We start from the raw sequence: 11,744 nt of genomic DNA, 5'->3' as shown, positions 1-11,744 counted from the left end.
GAAATTCCAAAATTGGGAGCTAAAGTTTTATTTCTTTGTATATCAACAAAAGCAGAATATCAAACCTAATCATGCTTTCATCATTCTTCTCTAAGTATACTTCCATTTAAACTCCTGTAACTACATTGTCATTAGTGGTTAACTTTAAACCTAGAATTGCATCCTCTCAATTGACTGTCTGACCTTTTGGTGAAGAAAGACATCCTGGATCACTTCAGAAAAGAACCCCAGTAACACAGCAGTATGCCTGTGAAGTTACAACTCTACAAACCAAGTTTTAATACTCATGATGGGCAAAGCACAGACAATCTATTGTGTAGATTCATGCTTAACTTCAACCAAGCAAATATGTCAGAAGAATTGTAGCACTGTTTGTCTACATACAGGCCCAAAACCACTGCATTTAATGTTGCACTCACCTATAATTATCACATTAGTATCCTTATATGAGATAGAACCCTGATCTCTAATTAAGCATTGCTCTCATCTGTCTGATCAGGTAGCCTATAACAACTGCCAAGTATTACCTTTATACCCTATTTGCAACCCATATAGACTCAATGTCTTGGCATCCAAATATTGTCTTCATTCCCAAATGAATGCAGTTCATTCCTAATCTAAGGAGCCAATCCATCCCATCTCTCTTTAAAAGTCTGTTAATAATAAATAACTTTAAACCAGTTATTCCAAATTAATATAATAATAACAGCTAAACTTGTCTTAAAAGTAACAGATTTATCTCTTAAAACTATTAATTTACTTTGTATGCTCTAATAAATCTTTTAATCACCTTGCAGCCATAACTGTTCTGTTTATTTTCTGTTTTCCAAGTTCTTTTCATCATTATGCAGATTTAAACTTTAACAATTTTTTCTAGAGTTTTCTTACACATCTTGTTATTTAGCCTGCATATAATTTACCCTCCTTCCATAAAACTGTCCCGCTTTCTTAAAAACAAAAGAAGTACAAGAATGGATGTGTGGCATTATTTAGTGGGCATTAGCAATTCCTTTGTCAAGCATGAAATGTACAAATTTATTTATTTTTTAATTTGTGGCAAAATTATTTTTTTGGGGGAGGAAAGAGTAATATGATATGGTAATGCAGTGTTAGAAAAAGTTATGAAACATGAGTACACCTTTTGTAGTTTGTGTATGAGTGTGTATTTCAGCGGGTCATAGTATATACTAATTGATTAATTGAATGTAATGAGTTAATTAATCTAGCAGTCAGTCAATAAGAAGTACCACTGAGCACACAGCTCTGATTTACTGAAGATGACCCATACCTTTCCAAGATTTATATTTGTATCCCCTAGCCTTATCAAACCTTAGTCTTATTGTATTTATTGTATAAATACAATAGCTAGTACAAGTGATGCGTTAATGTAACAGAATTTAAACACATCTTAAAACCATAAGTACCCCACAGTTTTAGCAAGGAAAGGTTTTACTTCTAGTCACGTGACAGGAAAATTTTAACGACAATGAATAATTATACTGTAATTGCCATGACTTAAGACATGACAGATTTAACCATCATACAGTAAGCAATATGTCGTGAGGTATGACTGAGTTAACCATCATAAGTTGAGAATAAGAATCAGTTAATGTACATATGAGTTTAAGGGTTATAAATCCCACTATAATTTGAGAAAACTGTGTTTGTTTATCCTCTAACTTCTCCTAGGCTCTTGCATTTGGCCCTGCCAATATGGTTTAATTAACTAGGAGTGATATGGAATGGCAACAAGGAGCTATTTTTCTTTTAAAATGCATAGATTTTATAGCTACAGTGCTGGTTAAATATATATTGGTCATGGGGGGCATTGATGGGATTTCTCCAGTTTCTTCTTTAATTACATGGAGTATACATACAATCTATGTACTTTCAGTCATTACTAATATATTTAGGACAAAAGAAGAAACTAACTATTCCTGAGTAGTAAAATATCAGTTCTGTAATTGCATTTCATTTTCAAATAACATCAATGACACTGCACAACAATTTTTTTGAAAAGTTTTTGCTGATTGTGACAGGTACCTGGTGGGTATGCACAAATATAGTTTTGGTTTTGCTTCATCATGTAGGAACTCTGAGAAATAGACAGTTAACTGTTTACCGCAATAACGATTAATTGCATTTATGTTTCTAATATGCTATTAAGTTCAACGTAATTAAAAGTGTTTTGCTCCTAATTTTCATTTGTATTTAATGTCTGGTGCATCACGTTGCAGTGTCCAACAATAGTCAGCAAGCATTGAGGGATTCCAGTTGCCCTGATATCATTGTAGCAATGTCCTGGTGAAACAAAGATTTCGATGAAACGGTACATGATGGGCAAATCTGGATGTGAATTTCGTGATCAGCAGCCAAAAATCTATAAGGAACACCCAACAGTGTTCAAGAAGCAAAAACTTTGTTGTGCAGTGTAATTTGAGGGATTTCTTTTATGCACATTGTTTATATAAACTTTCAAGAAAGTTATACTGAGGTGTTTTTAAGCCATATGTTAGTTATTTCTTTTCAGCATGAAAAAAACTTTATATTGCCACTGGCATATTTTGGAAAAAGAAAATTTCTCTTTTGATGGCTTTACCACTCATTGATGTGACTTGTAAACTTTCACAAACCTTTCATCATGCATTGCATGGGTGCATATGCAAATTGTAATAACTTTACACATAAACAACTTCTTTCAATTAATTATGGAGCTTAGGCTGTAAAATATTTTAATGTGATTGTGAAATAAAGAAATATTAGCAATATGTTTGTAGATATATTTACTAAAGTAAAAACAAAATCACTTTTGTAATTTTCATCCCTACAGGTGGCAATGGTAGAAGTTCAGATGAGCCATGACATTCCAAAGGGATTGCTAGTTGCTTTTAGTGTCTGCACCACACTTCTAGTGTCTGTTCACATGCTAGCTCTGATGATCTCCACATGTATTCTACCTAATCTAGAGTCAGTTGCCAGTGTACATGGGGTTGCAACTGTATCAGAGTCTCCCCACGAGAAATTGCATATTTACATTGAAATTGCATGGGGATTTTCCACAGTGCTTGGGATTCTTCTCTCTTTATGGCTGAGATAGCCATTCTATGCTGGGTAAAGTTTTACAGTTACAGTAAGAATGCTGCTGTAGCAGCAACAGTCATACTAATTCCTGTAGTGCTTGTCTTTCTTGATTTGCAGTGCACTTCTACCGTAAACTAGTAGCTCATCAATATGAGCCGCACATGGACTAAGAGAACTGGAATCTATGGTAACTCAATTACAAAATGAAGAGACAGATATGTCTAACACAAGAAATGTCATGACAGTGTAGCAAATATTCCAAAGCAACCAAAAGATTAAAATATATTGAATGTAAGATTAATTCAGAAACATTAAAAAAAAAATTACATTGTTACATTTTCATGTCCTCTCTGTCAAAGAAATTTTAAGTATTTGGTTATATTGACATGTGTATATATGTAGTCTGTGATATTTGCTAACTATTTAAAAATTAAGTATGCATTTATAAATAATTGTATAGTATGTTAAAAGTTAAAAATTTAATGTCAGTCATGTGACCATAAACTAGTTTAGTTCTTGTCTTTTTGTACAGTTAGTACTTCAAGTTTTGAACTACATGACTGAAGAAATGAGTAAATTTGAAAAAGAAAATATCTTATGTGAGGGTTTCGGATAATAAGAAACACTGGTGTTAGCAATTAAAATAGATTTTCCTAACATAGAAAAAGTTTTATTTAAGAACAAATTTATATTTACTTGTACATATTTTCTCAGTTAGATATAAATTGGCAAAACTTTGTTACTGAGTTTACCACTTTGCAGATTTATGAATTTTCAGTGTGTTTACTGGTGTCATAAGGCAGGTAGAAGACTTAAAAGTTTAGACACTTTGATGCTTCAGGAGTATATGTATATTTTGTTGATGTTTTTTCTGTGCTATTTGTTACTGTTTCATGTCTTGAAAGCTGTTAAGATTATTGACTAATATAATTTAGCTGCTCAAAGTAGTTATATTGTAGCCTCCTTTATGGCTACTGATGTTTAAGGCTTCCTGTAAAGCTTTATAAATCAAAGCTTCTATACTTTAATAAAAGTATAAATCATTTTATTTAATAACATGAACAAACATCTAATTGGAATCAAAATTTCTTTGTATTGGAACTGGATTGTGGATGAGAAGAACCATTTATACAAGTAATAGATGTTTGTATCAATATAAATCTATAAAATAAGATTATTTGGAAAACGTTAGGTCTTAAATATTTCATTAATTGACTCAGAGGTATCTCTAGGTGGTTAAGATATTCTGGGCTTAGGTCCACAGACATGGAAATTTTTCATGTTTCAGTATAAAATTGATCATGGCTTTCTATTCTGATTTTTCAAGACTCCAACTGGAGATTCAGGACATATGATAACAATTAGTGATGCCTCTGAACTGACTAAAAACCCAATGCCTCTGTTGAAATTTATATATTTCCTAACTTAAACCTTATATTTTAAGGTAACATAAAACTGTATATTTCAGTTGTGTGTGCAAAAGGAGTTTGTTCACAGCTGTTACACATGCATCTGCCATTTTCTTTAGTAGCCTGTTTCTTATAAAGTGTACTTATTGCACATGTGTTAAACTATTTATATTTTCTGTAGTACTTTCACAGTTATATCAACACACGTCTTGATGGCAGAAAAAAATAAAACGTTTATAACTTCAAAAATCTGAACTTTCTATACAATGTAAAATTGCTTAAGTATATGTACCATCATATCAAAAAAAATAATGTGTATGTTATGATAATGAGTTTGGTAAAATGCAAAGCTAATGATATAATACATTTTTAACAAAGATTTTATTGAAAAATAGATAAAGCTTTATGATTATTAAAACAAAGGAAAAGGAGTTAAAAGTGCTTCTACATTTGTTTTTGAAAGCACCTAAAAGAGAGAGATGCAGACAGATAATATAAAAAAATAGAATCCAGAATCAATTTATGGACTATACATTTCTGTCTTTCCTTTGACTTTGTATACCAGTTAGTGCCTTCACTAAAACTAGATACAAAACAATTACTTGGCTTCTGTTAAGAAACAGGTAATTACTTATTCATCTAATATGATGAACTAGGGGTTGTATTGATAAAACCCATTTACTTGTAATAAGGATCATCAAATATATTAATTGGTCTTTATGGTGAAAATTATGGTTTGAAGAAAGAAAAGGTGGTGTTGTTTCCCTCAAAAATTAAATGTTGTAATAATACCTCTTTTGCAGTCAGAATATGGTTACTTGTTACAATAGGTTGCTATTGTTCAAACAATAAAGACAGTAGTTTCTCTCAACTTAATTGTTGAAAGATAATAAACAGGCAATATTTTGGAGATTTTGGAAGGATAGTATTGAAGTATTTTAATAGATGAGATTAACATAATTCACATTATAAATATTTTAGATATGTCTTTCTTTAATTATACAGCATCATACTTGACATGTGGAACTTATCTTCATTCTGTGGTTTGATTTCCAACAGTGGACAGAGTGCAGGTAGCTCATTATAAAGTTTTACACTAGAAAATAAACTTTCATCCATTTAAATTTTAGATTGATGTGATACTTTGTTATATGCAAACTAAAACTAAAGAGGTTTATTGTTGTTTTAGTACAAAAATGCACAGAGGTTTTGTACTGTGTCCACAATGGGTGAATCACATTCCAGATTTTAGCAGTGGAAGTGTGTAAAATTCTGTAGTTTGTTGTTAAACTAAATATTTGTAATTTTGTCAAGTCAAACTAGCTATATTGTGCACACACAGATATATGCATAATAGATGAAATGCATAGAAACTATAATTAAAAACTGAGAAAGAAATTGGTACTTTCAACTTCATCATATTATTAATTATTTTTATGTCTAGGCAAACAACAAAAACAAAAGAGCATTGAATTTGACACTGAATCATTTCTCAAATAGAAGTAAAATTTTACAGTAAAAAAAAACCTTCCAGGAAAATTGTTGTATTGTTTATGGAACAACCAATAAATGCTATCGGGGTTTAGAGGTTGCAGCTAATTCCCACTATTCATTCTTAAGAGAGACTAGCAGCAACTTAAGGCTTTGTCGTTGGGTATAATAACTACCTTTTTTATATGCAAAAACGGCTCGTTTGGGCTGAGAAAACACTTTACATAGAAGAGCGAACAACGTTTCGACCTTCTTCGGTCATCGTCAGGTTCACAAAGAAAGAGGTAACTGACCGGAAGCTGACCACATGTTTGAAAGGGGTTGTGTAACTGTGTGTCGAAATGTAGAGGGCGGTATTAGATGTTTGAATATATAATTTATTATATTAATATAGGTATAAAGGCGTTCCTTTATATTGGTTTATTTTGGGTTTAAGTTGTTGTATAAGTAAGGCTTCTTTAATTTTACGTTTGTTTATGTTTGTTTCTTTATTTAATATTTGAGTGTTTTCTATGGTTATGTTGTGTTTATTTGACTTGCAGTGTTCGAAAACGTGTGAAGGTGACTTTTTATGTTCTTTGAATCTGGTTTCCATTTTTCTACTTGTTTCTCCAATATAGAAGTCGTGGCAGTTATCACATTGTATTTTATAAATAATGTTGGTGTGGTGTTTGTCAGTGTAGTTTTTACATAGTATAGACCTCAGTTTTGTGCCGGGTTTTTGAATAAATTTGGTATTAATTGGAATGTCATATTTTGTTACTAATTTTTGCCAAATGCTGGTTATTTGTTTGCTGATGTCGGGAATATATGGTATACAGCAGTATATGATTTCGTGGTTTTGATTCGTGAGCTGTATTTACTTTAGTTGGTTGATTTTGCTTTCTGTCTAGGTGTGTGCGTATAATGTTTTCTACGGTTTGTGGAGGAAACTTATTGATGTTGGTGAAGTATTGTTTTATTTTGTCTAATTCATCGTTAATTTTATCTGGTGAGCATAGTTTTATGGCTGTGTTTATTTGGTTTCTTAGTATGTTGAGTTTTGTGTTGTTTCATGTGCTGAGTCCCAAGGAATGTATAGTCCAGTATGGGTGATTTTTTCGGTGGATTTCTGTTTGAAATTGTGTATCAGTTCTTGTAATTTTGAGGTTAAGAAATGATATTTGATTGTTTTCTTCCTGTTCACATGTGAAGTTGATGTTGGGATGTATAGAGTTAATGTGATTGAAAAAATTAAGTATGTGTTCTGTAGATTTGAATCCCGCAACCGTGTCATCTACATATCTATACCAGTATAGTGGTGGATGTAATGCTGTGTTAATTGCTTGTGTTTCAACTTGTGTCATAAAATATTGGCTAGAACTGGTGATACTGGGTTGCCCATGCTTAGGCCGTTTGTTTGTATATAGTTTTGGTTGTTGAACATGAAGTTTGTCTTTATCGTGGTGAATTCTATGAGGGTTGCTAACTGGTTACTGGGAATTTCTATAGTTGGGTTAGGGTCTCGGATATAGAGTTCTAAGGCTATCTTGCAGGCTTCAGTGGTTGGAACTTCTGTAAAGAGGGATATAACATCGAAACTGGCCATTAAGGCTTTATGATTAAGTTGATTTAGATTAGACTTGAAATTAAAAGAGTCTTTGATAAATGAGCTGGCTGATGTTACATATTTGGAGAATGCCCATGCTATGTATTTACCAAGGTTGTAATTAAACGATTCATATGTGGACATTATTGGTCGTAATGGACAATCTGGTTTATGAGGTTTGGGGATGCCGTATATTTGCGGTGTGCGTGAGTCGGTTTTACGTAGGTAGGAATAAAGTGTTTGTGAAATGGTGTTGGCTTTTTTTCATTTGTAGTAGTAATTTGTTCAGTTGCGTCTCGTGTGTCTTTGTTGGATTTGTGTGTATTGGTTTAAATTTGTTCGTGTCTGATAGGATGTTATTCATTTTTGGATGTATTCATTCGTGTTCATTATGACTATAGCGTTACCTTTATCTGCTTTTAGAATTTTATGTTTTTTGTCTTGTTTTAGGTTTTTATGCAATTAATGTCTCTTTTGTAAGGTTGTTTTTCAGTTTTCTGTTTTGTGAAATTATGTTGATGGTTTTGTGAGAAAATTCTTTGAAAAAATCGTTTAAGATGTTGTTTTAGGTGTTTCTGGAAAATATAAATTTGTAATTTTACCTGGGAAGGTTGGCTGTTGGATGTCAATAATATTATCTAAGTTATCTTCTTTCTGTTGGTTGTTTTTGGTTGTTTCCTTGTTTTTGTTCTCTGTAGAAAGTATCACAAGTCTCCTGGCTAGGTCTTCTAAACATGTTTTGATTTCTATGGTTGGAATGTACCTAGGTGCTATAGCGAAGTTGAGTCCTTTGTTAAGTAGATGTATCTCGTCTGTGTTTAATTGACGGTCGGATCTGTTAAGTATGAGGTTAGTCAACGGTTTGTCGTTTTGGTGTCTTTTCTGTTGTTTGCATCTTAGTTTTTCTAGTTTTTTGTTGTGGCAGATCTTTTTTGTCTCTGTCGTTTTTAGTATTGATTTGGTTTATGTTTCGTTGTATAAGTCCGTAAATCTCTGGTTTAATGCAGCATGCCAGTTGATGGTCTAGATTCATTTTTTGTTTTTGTAAGTCATGTAGTTCTTTGTATTTTGTGTTCAACATGGCTTTCACTAGTTTTTTCTGTAAATTTTGGATAATGTTTGTGTAGGTATTAAAATATAAACATAAACAAACGTAAAATTAAAGCCTTACTTATACAACAACTTAAACCCAAAATAAACCAATATAAAGGAACGCCTTTATACCTATATTAATATAATAAATTATATATTCAAACATCTAATACCGCCCTCTACATTTCGACACACAGTTACACAACCCCTTTCAAACATGTGGTCAGCTTCCGGTCAGTTACCTCTTTCTTTGTGAACCTGACGATGACCGAAGAAGGTCGAAACGTTGTTCGCTCTTCTATGTAAAGTGTTTTCTCAGCCCAAACGAGCCGTTTTTGCATATAAATTTCTCAACAAGTGGGTTTCTCGTCATCACTGATAATAACTACCTGATCTTGGTCTTCCATAGTTGTTTTTATCCTTATTCTGAGGACACAGACATCTTGTAACTAAAGCATAGTGATAAATAGTTTGTTATTGAATAAGGATGTATTCAACAAAGTTATCCCATACCCACTGGATCATTTGTTTTGTCAGTGCTGGTAGAAAAATGACTAGCGTGTCCAGTTTTCATTGCGCTCAGTTGAGAGATGTTGGCTTAAAATTTCAAAAGTCAAATTTATATAGAATTTACACAGCAGTTGTCTCCCTTAAAAAAATCAAAAAAAAAAAAAGATTCTGAAGAAGGCTGTATTTAATAGCTGAGCATTGAATATTGTCAAATAAGAGGGAAGACATGAAATCAATGTTTACACACACCCCGGAAATTTGAATTCTCTAATTTAATGGAATGTGATAAAATATATACATTGATGTATAATTTTTATCAATTTTTTTATTTCTTATTCAAACATCCTCCCTATTGGTACAGTGGTATGTTTGTAGACTTGTAGTGCTATAAACCAGGTTTAGATACACATAGTTGGCAGGGCATAGGTATTCCTTTGTGTAGCATTATGCATAATAAACAATATCTCATTCAAACAGTGACACTTCTTTCTCATAACCTTTATTATATCTTATTGAAACCATGACTCTTTTCCACCAAATTTATTAGATCTCATTGAAACTGTAAAATTATTTTTCACAGCATTTATTATACCTTATTAATACCAACATATTTTTTCTTCGTTTATGAGACCTTATTCAAACCATAACATTTTCTCTACATTCAGAAAATCTAATTTGTTGCATTTTGAGGTTAATTAGGTATATAATATTTAAGGATTAGTTCAGTGTTATTTGAATTGAAGAATGTAAGGTTTTATGTCAGATACATGACATGAAACTTTTTGTTTCTTTAAAAAACTGAAGTCGATTGCAACTGAAATTTTGGTATAGCCATCTTAAGAAGATAGGGCTGGCAAGATCTGGTTATTCGGACACTCGACTCGCAGTCCGCAGGTCGTGAGTTCAAATCCCGTATTTGAACATAGTCACCTTTTCATCATGAAAGTGTTATAATGTGATGGTGATCCTGACTATTCGATGTTAAAGGGGTGGTGTTGACTAACTGCCTTTCCTTTAGTATATCACGTCTAAATTAGGAACAGTTAGTTCAGACAACTTTCGAGTAGCTATGCACGAAATTCCGGAAAAAAACAAAACAGAAAAAATTCAATGTATGCCCAAATCAATGGAGCTCACAACCAGAGGGGTGGGGTTGTTTGTGTTAAGCGTATGCATTTCATAAACGGCCTTTGTTAATTTTCCGTTACAACTACCCATTATGAACAAAAAGGCATTATATCACAGATTAAGTTAACTCTTTATATTCAGTTCTGAAGACGGGGAAACGAAATTCAGAGTAAAGAAACACGTCAATGCTCCTGTTGATAGCTGCTGCTTTAAGGATTTCGTTTAAAGCTACACAAGGGCTAGTTGTCATTAATCTTGAACCGATAGACTAGAAAGGAGGCTGCAAATCAACAGTATTAACTATCAACTCTTCGGCCATTTTTTGATCAAATGGTGGGACTTAACCTTCAATATTATAGCGCACTCACTACCCAAAAATGGGTTTTTTACAGAAACTGGTCTCAAGCCACGAATTTTTCGATTCACAGTTCGTGCACATTTACAGCTATGGTTGGCACAACCAGAGTAATTAAGTGACTATCTAACAGAAATAATGGAAGCTTTTGTAATTCTATTTCCGTATTTTTATTTTTTCAAACGGTAACTGTAACGAAGGATCAGTGAAATAAGAAAATACATAATTACGTTTTCTAAAGAAAGAAACTAAGATATGTGAAACTGTTTGATTAACGATGAAATATCACACACTACAGTAAAAAAAACAAAAAACTTTGAGTTGCTGACGTCACACATTTATAAAATCTTAATACCCTAACCTTGACTCCAAGAACTGTCTTCCATAAGGGTGTCTCGCAGTTTGGCACTAATTTGATAATTATTTTTTCTAAACTTCAGTTTTGTTATTTTGTCTTTCATCCTTAAAGTATTTCACAATTAAATTAAAATAATTCGCATTCCATGTCAAACAATTTCTCATTCTTTTTTTCTTTATAAACTCGTAATCTGGAGGTCGCAGGTTGAAATCCCCATCACACCAAACGTGCTTGCCCTTTCAGCCGTTGGGATGTTCTAGTGTTTTGATCAATCACAATATTTGTTGATAAAGGAGTAGCACAAGAGTTGGCGGTTGATGGTGATACTTCCATCCAGTCTTACAGTGCTAACTTAGGGACGGCTAGTGCAGGTAGCTCTCGTGTAGCTTTGCACGACATTCAAGAACAAACAAAGTGTTTTATTTTTTTCGAGTGATGCAATATGCATGCTATTCCGCTATCTGTGTGAAACCTGCGACATAAATGTCCCTTTCTAGTATAGTTACATTTTTTTTAAACTCGTGTATATATTTCAACTCTAATAGAACATACATGCCTCAAACAGAATTTTAACACTCGTTTACCCCAGTGGCACAGCGGTATGATTGTGGACTTATATTGCTAAAAAACCGGGGTTATATACCCGTGATGGGAAAACATAGATAGGCCTTTGTGTTTAATAACAAACAACAACAACATTTTAACAACCCATTTCTGGGCCCAGCGTGGCCA

General features: G+C 32.8%; 1 pseudogene; it reads left to right on the top strand.

The window, feature by feature from the left end:
• Positions 1-2,815: 2,815 nt before the first annotated feature.
• LOC143233117 (calcium release-activated calcium channel protein 1 pseudogene) lies at positions 2,816-4,791 on the top strand (annotated as a pseudogene).
• Positions 4,792-11,744: the final 6,953 nt, after the last annotated feature.

This window comes from Tachypleus tridentatus, chromosome 1, assembly GCF_004210375.1.
Source record: "Tachypleus tridentatus isolate NWPU-2018 chromosome 1, ASM421037v1, whole genome shotgun sequence".
NCBI lineage: Eukaryota > Metazoa > Arthropoda > Merostomata > Xiphosura > Limulidae > Tachypleus > Tachypleus tridentatus.
The sequence above is the reverse complement of the archived record's forward strand: the minus strand, read 5'-3'. Positions and strand labels throughout refer to the sequence as shown.